This window comes from Chelonia mydas, chromosome 7 (assembly GCF_015237465.2).
Source record: "Chelonia mydas isolate rCheMyd1 chromosome 7, rCheMyd1.pri.v2, whole genome shotgun sequence".
Classification (NCBI taxonomy): domain Eukaryota; kingdom Metazoa; phylum Chordata; order Testudines; family Cheloniidae; genus Chelonia; species Chelonia mydas.
In genome coordinates, this window is record NC_057853.1 from 100,558,646 (window position 1) to 100,574,295 (window position 15,650).

The 15,650-nt window shown below is 40.3% G+C and overlaps 1 protein-coding gene and 1 long non-coding RNA gene across 4 annotated transcripts in view; one reads left to right on the plus strand and one right to left on the minus strand.

Moving 5' to 3' along the window:
- The window catches only part of DOCK1 (dedicator of cytokinesis 1), a 545,102-nt gene that overhangs the window by 154,531 nt on the left and 374,921 nt on the right, over nt 1-15,650 (minus strand). The gene's annotated exons all lie outside the window — the stretch shown is intronic.
- LOC122466687 lies at nt 7,539-14,548 on the plus strand. Its single transcript, XR_006292394.1, has 3 exons — nt 7,539-7,607; nt 13,485-13,569; nt 14,495-14,548. It is a non-coding gene; the product is annotated as an uncharacterized LOC122466687 (long non-coding RNA).

A 15,650-nucleotide genomic window follows, 5' to 3' on the forward strand; every position in this document is an offset into this window, starting at 1 on the left:
TCTGTTTGGAAGGTGCAACATGTGTAGACACAGCCTTTTTGGTAAAACTATTTTTATTATAAATTATAATTCACATTTTAGTTTCCAACAGATGTGAAACCAGAAAAAAAAAATGAAAGGAAACACTTTAGAGGCAAAGCTTTTGTAGAGCTCTGTATGAGGTTGCAAAGAAATGTTAAAACACCTTTGCTACATAAATCAATGGTCTGGACATTATCAGAGTGAGTTACATGACCATCAGTTACGTGAGTCCAAGCTCCACAATTCAGATCTGGATTGTGATTAATACTGTGTTGAGTGGAAGGATGCAGTGGGGTTGAGTTCGTACCTTGGTATTTAATTCACTCCATTATAGAAGCAAGATCACTTGCATGAGCTGAATATGGAGTATGTGGATCTGGATTCTTTATTCAGGCTTGTCTCTAACGATAATGTTACAAAAACAACAAAGGCCCGAAATTCTGCTCTCTAATGTTTAAGACATCCTTGTGATAACCAGGAGTTCAAGCTTTGCTCTTAACTTCTTATTTCTGATTTGTATAGAGTTCAAAATGCATTAGGCATTTTAGACAGAAAAATAAGGCTAGGTCCTTCTGGGCACATTACAACATGCAGACAAAGAGGGGAACAATACAAGTCAGTGTGACTCATCGGTGAAATGGGGCACACTCCTGGTAGTTCCATCACATAGAGTAAAGCTATCCTGGAAGAAGTGTGTTTCAAGAGGGACTAGAAGAAAAGGATGGTGGCACGGCACAGAGGATCAGGGAGGATCATCATAGAAGCAGGTCAGAAGAAGTGAGTGAAGTGAGGACACAAAGGGGGAGTTCACCAGGTGGCCTGGTCAGAGAGAACGTTCCGGGATGGAAGCAGGTCTACGTGTGTGTGGGCTGAAGTGGCAAGGTAGTATAGCAGTGTAAACTTGTGGTGGTAGGTGATGGGACACTAATAAAGGGACCAAAGGAAGACAAGGCAAGAACTTGAATATTTCCTTGCTTTTGTGGCTTTGACTCTTATCTTCAGAATGTGAAAGGATTTTTTTTTGTGACTTTTAAAAAAAGAAACAACAAAACTATTAACCCTGCCTCTCCCTTATCACTACAGACAAAGCTCTGGTAATCTGCAATTGAGATTAATGCAAACTACTCCCCTCTGGCTTTTCTCATTCTCATTCCTTTCCCATTTCAGCTGATCCAAAGCACATACAAAAGACCTTTTTTTATGACCCTGACTGACTTTCTGGCCCCTCTGAAATCAACTGGAGTTTTTCCATTAGCTTTAATGGACCAGGACTGCATCCCATGTCTCCCAGTTACTGATTCTCCTCATTGGCTCCAACTTTTCTTCTGCAGGACATTAAAGCGTCTCCTGTTCACAAATAACAGAATGGATTTATTTCACACTTTTCAAAAATAAATCAGCCTTTGGACTGAGAAAAAAAAAAGGAAATTTTAAAAAAAAAACTTAGAAGCAAATGAAAATAGTGGCTAAAATGAAGTCAAGTTGCAACCATAACCATATTGCTTGCTCCAGCCTCTCTCTCAGATACCACTCTGCTTTTTTGTAAAATTGTAAATGAGTTTGCTTTTGTTTGCTGACAAATGTGTTTTGTACACAAACACAAAAATGGCTGGCAGTAAACAAAAACGTTAAGTTTTAAGTTAAAAATAGGAAATTTAAGATTACTTTTTCCATTAAGGCAGCAAATTTAAAAGAAGAGACATAAAATGTGAAAGTTAAGTTTCATGATATACGTAAATGCGTATCTTTATCAAATGTGCGTATACACAGACTCTATACATGTATAAAATCATCTTGGCCAACATACCAGCCAACTGAGAGGGAGGGAGGGAGAGAAGTAAATTTAGACCTGGTCTACCCACAGAGTTACACCAGTGTTATTTTTAATCAATTTAGTTAAATTGGTACAACTTTGTGTTTAGACACACTTGAGTCTATTTAAACTTGGTTTATATTGGCAACCAGTTGTAAAACGGCAACTATGTCCACCCAGGGGTCTGTGTAATTAAACTGGAACAAGTTGCATGTAAGCAAGCACATAATTGAGACCTACTGCCCTTGTATCTGGCATTTTGTTTTGTGTCCCATCCCCTGACCCCAAGTATTCAACAGTTCAAAATTGACTAATCTTCTTGCAGTCGTGTCTCAATTTGATTGTTTTAGCCTTTGATCCTGTTACCATCTTAACTTCTTTCTCCTCAGCCACCTCCTTATTTATTTATTAAAATGTTGCCATTTTCTGCTATCCTAACACCCTTTTTGGAAGTAGGATTTCTTCAGACAAAGCCCAGAAATCTTAAGATGTCTGCCATTGAGCTGCAAAAGAGAGCTGCTGCAGCAACTATTAAAGGACTAGAGCTGTCTGGAAAATGACCATTCCATTTCAAGGCAACTTTCAAGATTTCAAAATTTGTTTTTATTCCCCATTGGAACAAAACCTAAACTTCTCGAGCATTCATACATTAAATGGAATTGTGTCAAAATGTCTAGTTTTGGATCAAAACTGGAGCTTTTCTATTCAAGATGGAAATACTGACTGAACCTTTGTTGTGGTATAGTTGAAGGATGATGATGTCAGATATTTAGCATAAAACTATTCCAGAATACAGTACCGCATAATGAAAAGCAATATCTGCATTGCAATAAAACCAACATCCACCCTGAATAATTACGAGTTAATTGAGGAAAGGGGAAGTTAGAAAGGGGAATAATCAGAAACCAATTTAACTGCTATAGCCTCCTGGCACAATTAAAGTTACTAAAATGACATTTGTTACAATCAAGCCCACAGCACTTTCTAGCATGTCTGTTACTGACTGTTTGGTGCCAATAAAACACAAATTTTTTGATGATACAGTATCTGATAAAAGGAGGAAATGATCTAACTTTGAGTAGAAATACTAAAACCAAAGGTAAATTTTGTTTCTTATTAAACGTGGTTTGGGGCAGAGGATAGTTGAATTCTGCCAAATATTTCCAGGTGTATTTTGGCTGACCATAAAATGAATTTGCTTCAGGCATACTCACATATGTGTTTGTTTTTCACAATGCATTCATCAATGCATGTGATACTCGCATGAATGCACACAGAAAGTGAAAGTGTTCACAACAGAAGTGGTCTACTGCATAGGATGGAATACTGTTTGGTACAGCAGGGTCACCGGGGGCCTGATTCACCACTGCATTACTTCTGTTTTACCTAGGTGTAAATCAATTTTGCAACAGACTTACATAAATACAGATCATAAAATTGGACTGATGCAATGGTGTATTAGGACTGTATTCTCCAAAACCCATGAAGACAGTCTTAGTAGAGAGGCAATTAAATAAGCCAAGCAAGGATCTGACCACAGACATCACAGCTAGGCCCATGAATACACCTGCGATTATTTTGTGTGAATGTGATGTGGAAAATTAACTTGTAATTTTGCACCAAGACAGTGCTTTTTTAAAATATCCTAATTCTTCTAGGACTGATTCTCAGGTAGAATCTGTGTGAGCTAGAAAGGAAAAAGTTCATAATTTTCAAACAATAATCCCTAATTCTGCTTGTCTGTTCTCTTCTCCATGGACTGCTACAGCTCCCTGAGAGGAATCAGAAACAATACCAATAACTATGTGATTTATGTGACCAATTTCAACTAACCAACAACTTGAATTTTGAATATTGAGCTCCGAATACATACAAAATGTTTGCAATCAATCTGTTATTAAAAAGAAAAAGATCATGCAGTCACCGTGGACAGTTTTGGAAGACTTCTGCTTTCAAAAAGGCTAACCATATGTTAGGAACAATTAGGAAAGGGATAAAATATAAGACAGAAAATATAATGATATCACTATACAAACCCATGGTGGGCCCACACCTTGGATACTGGGTTAAGTTGTGGTCATCCCATTTTAGAAAGGATATAGTGGAAGTGGAAGAAGTTCAGAGAAGGGCTATAAAGCTGATTAACAGTATGGAACACCTTCCATATGAGGACAGACTAAAAAGATAGGACTCTTTAGCTTAGAAAAGATATGATTAAGTGGGGACCTGATAGAGGTCTATAAAATCATTAATGGTGGGGATCAAGTGAATAGAGAAACATTTCATCAGGTCACCCACTGAAATTAATAGGCAGCAGGTTTAATACAAACAAGAGGAAGCACTTTTTCATGCAAAGCTAACCTGTGGAACTCATAGCCATAGAATGCTGTGACGGGCAAAAGTATAATTGAGCTAAAAAAAGAACTGCATAAGTTTATGGCAGATAGATCCCATGAAATGGCTGGTAGCCAATGTGACCAGGTATGCAAGCCTAAATCTTTCGCTACCAGAAGCCGGGAATGAAGGACAGGGTAGATCACTCCATAATTGCCCTGTTCTGTATATTCTCCTTAAAGGTCTGATATGGGCCACTGTCAGAGACAGGATACTGGGGAAGATGGACCACGCTCAGACCCAGTACGGGAGCTCTTATGTTTTTATGTAGTTATTCATCATTTATTGTGTCCAAAGTGCTTTAGGCGGTTTATGGATATAAACTAAGAGAGGTCCTAGCTCCAAAGAACTTAAAAATGAATTTGCCACTTGATGCATGTGGAAAGATCCTTGCACCCACACGTAGTTCCATTGATCCCAAGCAGACACCTACATGAATCAGAATGCAAAATCTGCTTAAAAGACAAAAATATAGATGAAGGATGGGTAAAAGGATGCAGCTTACAAGCAAAGCGATTGGAGGTTTGGCACACAATTCATCTCTGTGTGGGTTTTTTTCTTTATTTAGTAATGTCATCCTTCTCTTCTTCCATTCTCTTTTACATTCATTCAGGGTGCCCTGACTTGCTTAATCACCAAGGTTTTAAAAAGTCCTTGTGCTCTGCCTTCTCTTCACTCAGTCTCCTTTATCCCATGGGGGTTTTCACAAGTGTAGGGGAAAGAGCGTAAGTCACATAATGCCTTAAGAGTGTAAAACATCTAATTCACAGAGCAACATTGTCACATGCATATCAAACCCAACAAAAATCCAACAAGTAACGGTGAAGAAAGGATGTATGTGAACAAATCATAATCCTCATACAGACATTTCATAAAAAGGACAAAGCTAATTCACAGAGGACATTAGTCACTGCAGATTATTTAGTTAGATATAGTTTGGGATTCACAATTAAACTGTAAAGCCCAATACATTGCAGTACTTCTGATATTAAAACAATTCAAGCTGCAAATACTCCTCTCTCAAGAAATGCTTTACTCAAAATGACAACACCTCTTCTAGACAGAGAAAAAAAAGAGTGACAGATTCAATCATCACAGAACTATTATCCAAATAACCATACATGGACTCAGCCTTTTTATTATTTGGGTCTACTTGAGAATTCTGTGAATGAGAGGGAGTTTAAAATCAGGTTACAAAAGGCACTATTGTGAGGTCACCAATTAAGTTAGATGGAAGGATAATGAATGCTTTATTTCAGCTGATCAACCTTCCAGTACATCATCAACCTTTGCCTGTTGAGCTCTGGAAGTCAGATGATTCAATAGGTAAGATTCAGATACCTCCTTTCTCGGTACATTTGAGATGAAACGAGAGCACAAGAAATAAGAGTGACCAGAACCTCACTAAAGCATAACATACTCTTTTCCTTGAAAGGCTACAATCACATATAAATACAAGTAAAAACTATTGTTTTTAATTTAAATAAAATCTTGCTTTTCAGTAAGCTTAGAAATTCTAAGAATCAATAAAGTGTGAATAACTAATCGGCTTTATGAAGCACACTTAATTTTCAACAACTTTTTACTTCACATATAAAAAGCTCTATTAAAACCCATATTTTAATATACTACCGTATAATGGTTTTATTCATGGAAATGTACACATTACATTGATTCAAAAAGATATAGTGATCTGATGCGGTATTAAATATTTACATGTATTAGCAGTATCCAAGTTTTATGATAAAAAGTTGCTCACTGATATCTTTATTGTCATAGGTTGGAGAATGGGAAACCATGGAAAGTGGGAAACCACATGGAGGTATCACTGCTGTTGTGGAAGTAATCACAAGAGGCTTGTGTCAGCACCCAGCATTCCCCAGAGCCAGAGGGACCATCATAGCTATCACTCTGCTCTCTCCCCCACCACCTGAATAAGAGCAGCAAAGGAGATAGGAATTTCCAATTCCCCCTGACTTTCCTCCCACCAGCTCAGAAAGACCCAGCCTAGGCACCAAGCAAAAGGGTTTTTCCACATAAGGTTTTTGTACCGCTTAACTGTACCAGTTTAGAAATCGATTAAAACATAGTACAACCCCACAGTGCGGATACAGTTATACCAGTGTACGGGTGTTTACAAAGGTATAGCTTATTCCCATGCATTTATCAGCAGAAAATCACCTCCAGCAATTTGCAAATATGCCAGTTGTAACATATGCAAGTGGACACTAATTAAAAATGTCAACTCTTATAATTTTTACACTAAGACGACTGGACAAGGGAGTCGTCAAGGGACATAAGTTCAAAGGCAGAATTTGCTTGCTTAAAACCTAAAACAGGTTTCAGAACCTGTCTGTGGAGCTGAGCTAACTAACAGAAGGTTGAGGGGAGATATGATTGCTCTCTATAAATATATCAGAGGGATAAATACCGGAGAGAGAGAGGAATTATTTAAGCTCAGTACCAATGTGGACACAAGAACAAATGGATATAAACTGGCCACCAGGAAGTTTAGACTTGAAATTAGATGAAGGTTTCTAACCATCAGAGGAGTGAAGTTTTGGAATAGCCTTCCAAGGGAAGTAGTGGGGGCAAAAGATCTATCTGGCTTTAAGATTAAACTCGATAAGTTTATGGAGGAGATGGTATGATGGGATAACCTGGTTTTGGTAATTAAATATTCATGGTAAATAGGCTCAATGGCCTGTGATGGGATATTAGATGGGGTGGGATCTGAGTTACCCAGGAAAGAATTTTCTGTAGTATCTGGCTGGTGAATCTTGCCCATATGCTCAGGGTTTAGCTGATCGCCATATTTGGGGTCGGGAAGGAATTTTTTCTCCAGGGCAGATTGGAAGAGGCCCTGGAGGTTTTTCACCTTCCTCTGTAGCATGGGGCTGGAGGATTCTCTGCTCCTTGAAGTCTTTAAACCACGATTTGAGGACTTCAATAGCTCAGACATAGGTGAGAGGTTTTTTGCAGGAGTGGTGGGCGAAATTGTGGCATGCATTGTGCAGGAAGTCAGACTAGATGATCATAATGGTCCCTTCTGTCCTAAATATCTATGAATCTATGAAAATTATACATATCTCTTCTGTTTAAAACTACTCTCCAGGAAGAGAATGCTTTAACTGACGTGATACAGGAGGGCCAGGGAGCAGTGGTAGAGTGGAAATATATAAACCCTAGGCTAATTAAGGCATGGTTCCCTGTAGACTAGGGAGGGGTACTACAGGTTAATTGGAGCACCTGTACTCAATTAAGCCCTGTCAGGAACCTAATAAAACCCCCCGCTTCAGGCAGTCAGGGGAAGAGGAGGAAGGAGAGAGGACTGGAGGTTGGCGGTGTGTTGTGAGAGCTGAAAGACCAGAGAACCGAAGTAAGAGAGACCCTACCCTGGCAGGGCAGGGAGACTCCCTCCCGCAGCATCTAAGGACCGAGGGTAATCCCACCCAAGGGGGAAGAGGGTAGGAAACCCACAGGGATTGAGAGAGGCTGGGACTTAGAACGAGGAGCAAACCCAGACCCCTCCCCCACTTCCCTCCTCTACCCCTTTCCTAGGCCACTACAGGGCCTTCGGCACCCAAGAGCAGGGGCAAAGGGTGGCATCTTAGCCCGCCCCCCCCACCACAAGAAAAGCGCAGGACCCACCATACGAACATCGGCCATCTTGTCACACGGAGTCTCAAGCTGTCCCTACATAGGTCTGATCCAAAGCCCAATGAAGTCAATGGAAAGCCTGTTATTAACTTAAATGAGCTTCAAATAAAGCCTTCAGCATTCAAAGATTCTCAGACTGCAAGATTCCTGCAGCTTCATATGAAAAGCTTAGCGTGTAGACAGAAGAAGCTTGAGCATGAGTTAAAGGCAGGTGTAAAGAGTTTTAAATGGGTGAAGTTCTGTAGCATGCAATGTGCAGGAGGACAGACTAGATGACCTTGATGGTCCCTTCTGACCTTAAAGTCTATGAGTTTATGATGGGGTGGTCACACTTACTGACCCTCCAGGCAGCATATGATAATCTTCAGAAGTTTGAGATGTGGGCGTGCCGGCTGGGACTCGGGGCTTCAGCTCTGCAGGGCATGCCTGCTGGGGCTTGGGGCTTCAGCCCCACTACTCCTGAAGCCCTGAGCCCCAGTAGGTGCCTCCCGCAGGGCTGAAACCCTGAGAAGCCACTCCCTGCAGAGAAGAAGCCTTGAGCTCCCCCAGCCTCAGGCTGGTAGGTGGAGAATGGGATGGGGGCATGGGTGGCTCCGCAAGCCGCAATTTAAATGTAAAAGATCTGCACGCAGCTTGTGAGCCATGGTTTGGCCACCCCTGGTCTATGAGATAAGATATTTTAATCAGTTCTACACCACCACTCCCTCGCAGCCCCTCATTAGACATGGGTCTCTTCTCAGTTCCACCTATATTTATATGTATTAATTTTAAAAGCCCTATGGAATCCCCACATAGCTTTGTTGATTTAGAATTAAGGATTCTCAAGTACTTTTCCTCATAAAATAACCATCTTAAAAAAGCCAGGAAATAGCAATTTAAGGAAACGGGTTATGTTAACCTATAAGCATCAAGATACTCAACCACATCATACACAAATGCCCTTTTTAACAAACGCACTTTCAACAAGATGATCACCCTCAATACACATAACAAAGGAATGAAAATGTACACCACAACCTACACTCAATCTATCAGTTTGTTACTTTCTTATGCAACGCCTTATAAATTATCAACAGCCATAGCCATATTGAAACCACCACAAACACATCATTTCCTAATATTTCTGTATGGTTTTATTTAGCATGCATTGTATTGCCAATCTGATTTCTGAAGATCATTACCTAAATATGTAGTAGTTTGGTGACTACACTTCTGATAAACCACTATATTCTACATATGTAATCCTATCCCCATCATCAATTCTGTTCTGCTCCTGCCCCTATCTTTGTTTTTCCTTCTTGCCTCCTTGACTTCTCCCTATTTTTCTATCATTTTTTACTTATTAGAGAGACAAAGTGAATGAGATAATATCTTTTATTGAACCAACTTATTCTGGTGAAAGAGACAAGTTTTTGAGTTTACACAGAGCTCTTCAGATCTGGGAAAGGTACTTAAAAGTGTCACAACTAAATATAATGTGGAACATATTGTTTAGCATAAGTAATACGCGCATTGTAAGAGACCATTCAAGGTGAAGTGGCCCATTAACACCTCTGCAGTCATAAAAAAGGGGATTACTGGGCTACAGATTGTTGTAATAAGCCATAAATCCATACATTTTTACTTATGATCGCCTACAAAGTTAGTCCTATTTTTACGTTAGGATTATGTCCTGTCCTTGATCTTTGTGCAAACCTCCCACTGTTGCCAGTGGAAGATTGTCTGTGGATTGTCCTGGATAATACTGCCAAGAACAAATGTTAAAAATCATGAGTGAGGCCCTAGAGCACATCATGTGGTCTTAAAAATCATATGTTTTTTAATAAATTTTGGATTTTTGTGTTTGCAATCTGTCTTTTCAAGCTTTTCTCCACAACCATGAGGCTAGAAACTTACTTAAAATAGAAACAAACAAAAACAGATTCTCATCTGATCTCATATGTATGTTATACCAATAAATTAAAAACCAGCAGGATCTTATTAAAGGGAAAAAGGCAAAATACCACATTTATTGTGAATACAGAAAGAATCATAGTAAGCAGTTAGTTACAGCTATAACATTCCATTCAATCTCATATTTATTCACACATTCATTCATACACACACACACAGGTTCTGCAAGGTTGTTATCATAGTAAGCAGTTAGTTATAGCTATAACATTCCATTCAATCTCATATTTATTCATACACACACACACACACAGGTTCTGCAAGGTTGTCATCATAGTTACCAGCCTTAGAGTTGCTCATGCCAAGCCACTGGCCAGGTGGCCTGGACATGAGGAGGGAGCAGGGCCTTGTCAGATGCTCATCTGATGCTCCTGGAAGTTGCTTTGCAGAATCAGATCCCAAAGTTCTCACTTTTTAGAGTCTATTTTTATAGGAATTTCTTCCTATGCCAGTCTATGGGAATTGCTTCATCATGCTGTTGCTGAATCAGTCAGCAGATAGCACATTCCTGATGGCTCCGTGCTGCTAGATGTTATCTTGTTCTTTGGTTCTCCCATTCTTGAGGCTGTTGGGTGGATTCCAGTCTGCCCTCCGGGGGTCCTCTGGTTATTTCCACTTGACGCCTTCTTCAGCCTATGGACACTGGATTCTTAGGCTGGTACCTGCCTGATCATTCAGTTATTATCCACACCAAGCATCCATCCACATACATCCTCTATCTCTATTTTAATCACAATTGTTAATACAACAAAAGGGCGGGGAGTCTCTGGGTGCTGTTTCTGTTGTTAGAGTATTGCTTTGAGTCTCTCTCTGTGTGAATTGCTTTGAGAACAGACTCTGTCTTAGAATGTACTAACACAATTAGCAGCTTGCAAGTTTCATGCACAGAGGGAGAGAAACAGTACCAAAAACCAAGAGACCTCTTAATTAGTAATACCCTGGAATTTAAACTATGGGGAATCAAACTCATTTGTGATTTTAATACAGAACTTCTTTAATATGATCCAACATGTACAGGAGCTGAAGCATTAAATAAAACACCAAATATCACAAGAGTTGGCAGTATATGGATCTAACGCTATATCCCTGGCCCACAAATCCCAAATAAAAATCCAATTTGACCCTCTCCATAGACTGTGCTTTACATCCCTGAAATAACAGGAGCAAAGTATGAGTATTAAGGATTTTTTTGCTCCCAAACAACTTTGCCAGTTTTAAAAACCTCTAGTCTGGTTGTCTTTTTAAAAATTCCAATTTAACACTTAATCTTTGGATAATGTTTCTCTTTTAATGACCTTGTCCTCACTTCCTTATTGAGGGCAAGTGTCCCAGAGGTCCCTTTCTGATGACTTCTGGGATTTAAATAAATAAATAAATGAAGAAGTCTGACATCTGTATCTTTGCTCTTTTTGAAAGCATAAGGGGAAAAGACAAAACCTTGTTTTCTCCTCAAATTTTTAACCAACATTCAGTCATGGACTGTGACATGACATGCAAAATTTCACTCCAGAGAGAATTTTTCTGACTGAGTCAGAAAAGCTTAGAAATAGGGTTTTATAATGGAAATGCAACTTTTAAAGAATTGTTAGCCAAGGCCATGATATTAGGAAACTGGGCTCACTTTAAGGTGATACTGTAAATTTGGCTTTCCAACATTTTTTCAACAAATTTATATTCTATAAAACAAAGCTAAGCTTGTAGGTACAGGGCTCAAAGCAGAACCCCTCCAGTTGTCAGTTGGTTGCCAGCTCACAGCTACCCCCCACCCCCAACCTGACAGCCCAACTGTCAGCCAGGTGCTGGGCTCACAGCTGTGACCCCCCTCTCCTAACCCCACACTGACAGCCATGCTCTGAGCCCACATGGGGCTCAATTTCACAGCTGGGAGCCTACCAGCAGCGAAACTGACATTCTTGTCAGTTTCCTGGCTACTGTTATTTCACATTTCAGCTCAGGTTCTGGCTGTCAGCCCAGGGGGGGCTCAGAACTGGAGCCCTCTGCCCCTTGTCCTGATGTGGGGCTCCCAGTTGGGAGCCCCGCACCGGATTCACAGTTTAGGCTGTCAGTTCTGGGGGAAAGGAGCGCTCCCACTACGAGCCCCACTGCCAGAGCTGACAGTCGGGAGCCCCACTGTCGCCTTCTGGTGAGAGATGGCAGGGGGTGAAGGAGAGTCAAGCTTGGACTCTCTTCTCCCCTAAGTCCCTCACTGGGAGGCAGCAGTGGGGCTCCGGGTTGTTAGTGGCAGGATAAGGGGGAGAAGGGCTCCAGCTGTTAGCCCCTGTAGCGCTGACAGCCAAAAGCCAATGTAAGTAACTACACTGACATAAGCACTATGTCTCTCTCATGGAGGTGGAGTTATGATGTTGGTGTAGTGGGCCATTCAGGCTATGTCTGCACTGTGTACCTTACAGCGGCACAGCTGCCAACAAAATAAAACCGCCCCCAATGAGGGGCCGTAGCTTTGTCAGCAGTAGATGCTGTCCCGTTGACAATGGGCTGTCCACACCAGAGCTTTTCATCGGTAAAATTTTGTGAGTCAGGGGTGTGGTTTTTTACACTCCTGACTGACAAAAGTTTTACCGACAAAAGTGCTGTGGAGACATAGTCTTATTTTGGCAGAAGCAGCACTGTAGTGTAGACGCTGACATAATTAAGGCGACATAAGCTGCCTTACATCAACCTAACTCTGTAGTGTAGACCAAGCCTTGACTTTAGCAGAGGTACAGAATTTAGCAGCAATTTATTAACAGTTTGTGATTACACTGTACCCAGTTTTTTACATAAAGACGGGTGCTATAAAAAGAAATTTTAAAGAAGAAAAGTACAATGTGGTGCTCTGTCATACAAAACAAAAATCCCACCAACAGTCCCTTCTACGTCAGCTTATTGATACAGATTTTATTATTTGTTAGCAAAATTTATCACCACAAAATTGTCAAATGTAGTGGAATTCAGTTCAGCTGTCTTATATTTCATAGCAACAGTAAAATAAATGTAAGGGAAAGGTTGTGTACAATGTGCTGAGCTACATCAAAATGCAAAAGTCTGCTGCATATTCAGGTAGCTATATTTCAAGAAGATACTAAGAGTTGCTGGACATGTGTTCTATCATACCTGTTAGAAATTACTGCCATTCCAAAGGTTGCATATTAAAGTACAGTTCAACTAACAGTTATTGCAATGTTAGAATCAGTAAGGCAAAAGATGCTTTTTACTAATGCACTGCTTTGGGAGGAAACATTAAGTTCTAAAAAGAGACATAACTGAAAAAAATGAATGAACTCATGCACATTGTGGGAATGTGAACTGTAGGCAAATTTCTCAACAACGCATAAGAGTTCTAACTAGGAACTTGGCAAAAAGTTTTCAAATACGTTGCCATACCTCACAGACTATCCCCTTGTTTTTTTTGCTGAAAGCACAGTATTTTGTAACTTTAAAATTTCTGACAATATGTAGACCTGAATATATGTAAAGCTTACTCAAGATAATTATGGATAAAAACAACACGTTTAATGAACTCATTTCTCCATGTCCCAAATTATTTGATATTTCCATCAATGTTACAATCAGCTGTTAAGGCAATTGCTGATGACTGAATAAAACATGTAATATAACTAGAAAAAATCATCCTTTATTCTTTCAGGCATTCAAATACCTTGTCCAATGTCCACCATAAAGTGCTAATAAGGTGCAACAGAATAATCTGCAGATGAAGGAGGCGTCAAAAGGTCAGTTTAACACCTCTTCAATGTTGTTAGAGATAAATTAGGTATGCCTCAGCAGCAATTTAATTCCCTGGAAAGGTATCTTTCTCTCTGTTACCAAGACAGTAAAGCTAATCATGAAGCCAGATGGGCAAAAAGTTTCGCAGTGAAAGCTAGCTAAAAAGAATTTTGTTCTCAGCCCCAGATCTTTGATGCAAACAGCAGGGAAATGAGGACAGAGAGTTTACTAAACTTAAACTCAGGGGAGGAGAGCTACCGGCCCATCACCCAGACTCTCCTATACCAGGCATTTAGGTGGTTCCAGGGCTCTACCAGACAACCCATAATGTGGGATAGGCTCTCCTCAGCCTACCTCCCAAGACTCAGGCTGGAGGAGGGGGACAGAGGGTGCACAAGGGTAGGGACCTCAGCCCACAAGGTCTCATCGTATCCCATGGGCCCAAGGCCCACCAACAAAATCCCAGGCCTTTTACCGCTGAGTACCATTCATTTTATACTTTTAACCACACTGGAAAGCAGCCACAGGGGCACCAGCGACGCGCTTGGCCACACCCCGCTCAGCAATGCTGCCTGGTATCACAACTCCTGCCCCGTTCATTCCTTCACTTTCCATAGCTGTATGTCAGTGTCTCCATCCAAGAAACGTAGAAAAATTCAGGCCAATTGTGACAGACAAACAGGCAGAGAGACACGTACATACACAAAGAAATCCCCCCAAGTGGTATACAAATTCAACTCCCAATGTAATGGAAGAGAATGATACAATTGTTCAGCTGTTCTACTTTGTTGGCCTGAGAATGCTTGTTCTTTAAATAGATCACTAATGCTGGTAAAGTGGAAAACCTTACTGCAGCTTTAGATAAGCTTATTTTGCTCTAAACAATGGCTGGTTGTCATATTTTAACACGAAACATTATATTTTTAAAAGGCACTGGTTTGTGTAGAGAGAGGAAGAGGAGACATCGGGGAGGAAGAAATACTGGTGAGCATGCAGAGAGCATTGGTTGCACTTGATTTAATTTGCACTGTTAACCCTTGGCTAAACACCAGTGTTGGTGCTGGTGCTAGCCTGTAGCAAAGATACAGACTAGGCTGTATTTCTTGGCAAGAATAAGTGTCATCTAGTCAAAGCTTCTGGCAGTCACAGGTGTAGAGACACCCAGAGTATGGGGTTGCATCCCTGACCATCTTGGTTAATATACTGCATGAATTGATCTAATTCTTTTTTTAATCCAGTTACACTTTTGGCCTTCAGAACATCTCATGGCAATAAGTTTCACAGGTTGACTGTGTATTCTATGAAGAAGTACTTCCTTATGTTTGTTTTAAACCTGCTGCCTATTATTTTCACTGAATGACCTCTGGTTCTTGTGTGATGTGAAGGAGTAAATAACACTTCCTTGCCCACTTTCTTCACACCATTTATGATTTTATAGACCTCCATCATATCTCCCCTCAGGTGTGTCTTTTCCAAGCTCAACAGTCCCAGTCCTTTTAATCTCTCCTCATGTGAAAGCTGTTCCATGCCTCTAATAATTTTAGTTGCCCTTCTCTCTACTTTTTCCAATTCAAACGTATCTTTTTTGAGAAGGGACAATCAGAACTGCATGCAGTATTCAAGGTGTAGCAGTGACTTATATAGTGGCATTATATTTTCTCCCTTATTATCTATCCCTTTCCTAATAGTTCCTAGCATTCTGTTAGCTTTTTTGACTGTCACTGCACATTGAACCGATGTTTTTAGAGAACGATCCATGATGACTTCAAGATCTCTTTCTTGAGAGGTAAGAGCTAATTTAGACCCCATCTTTTTATATGTATAGCTGGAATTATGTTTTCCACTGTACATTACTTTACATTTATCAATGATGAATTTCATTTGCCATTTTGTTGCCCAGTCACTCAGTTTTGTGAGAGCCCCTTGTGACTCTTCACAGTCAGTTTTGGACTTAACTACCTTGAGAAATTTAGCATCATCTGCAAACTTTGCCACTTCACTGTTTACCCCTTTTTCCAGATCATTTATGAATATGCTGAACAGCACTGGTCCTGGTACAAACCCTTGGGGGCAAAGGACATCAAGT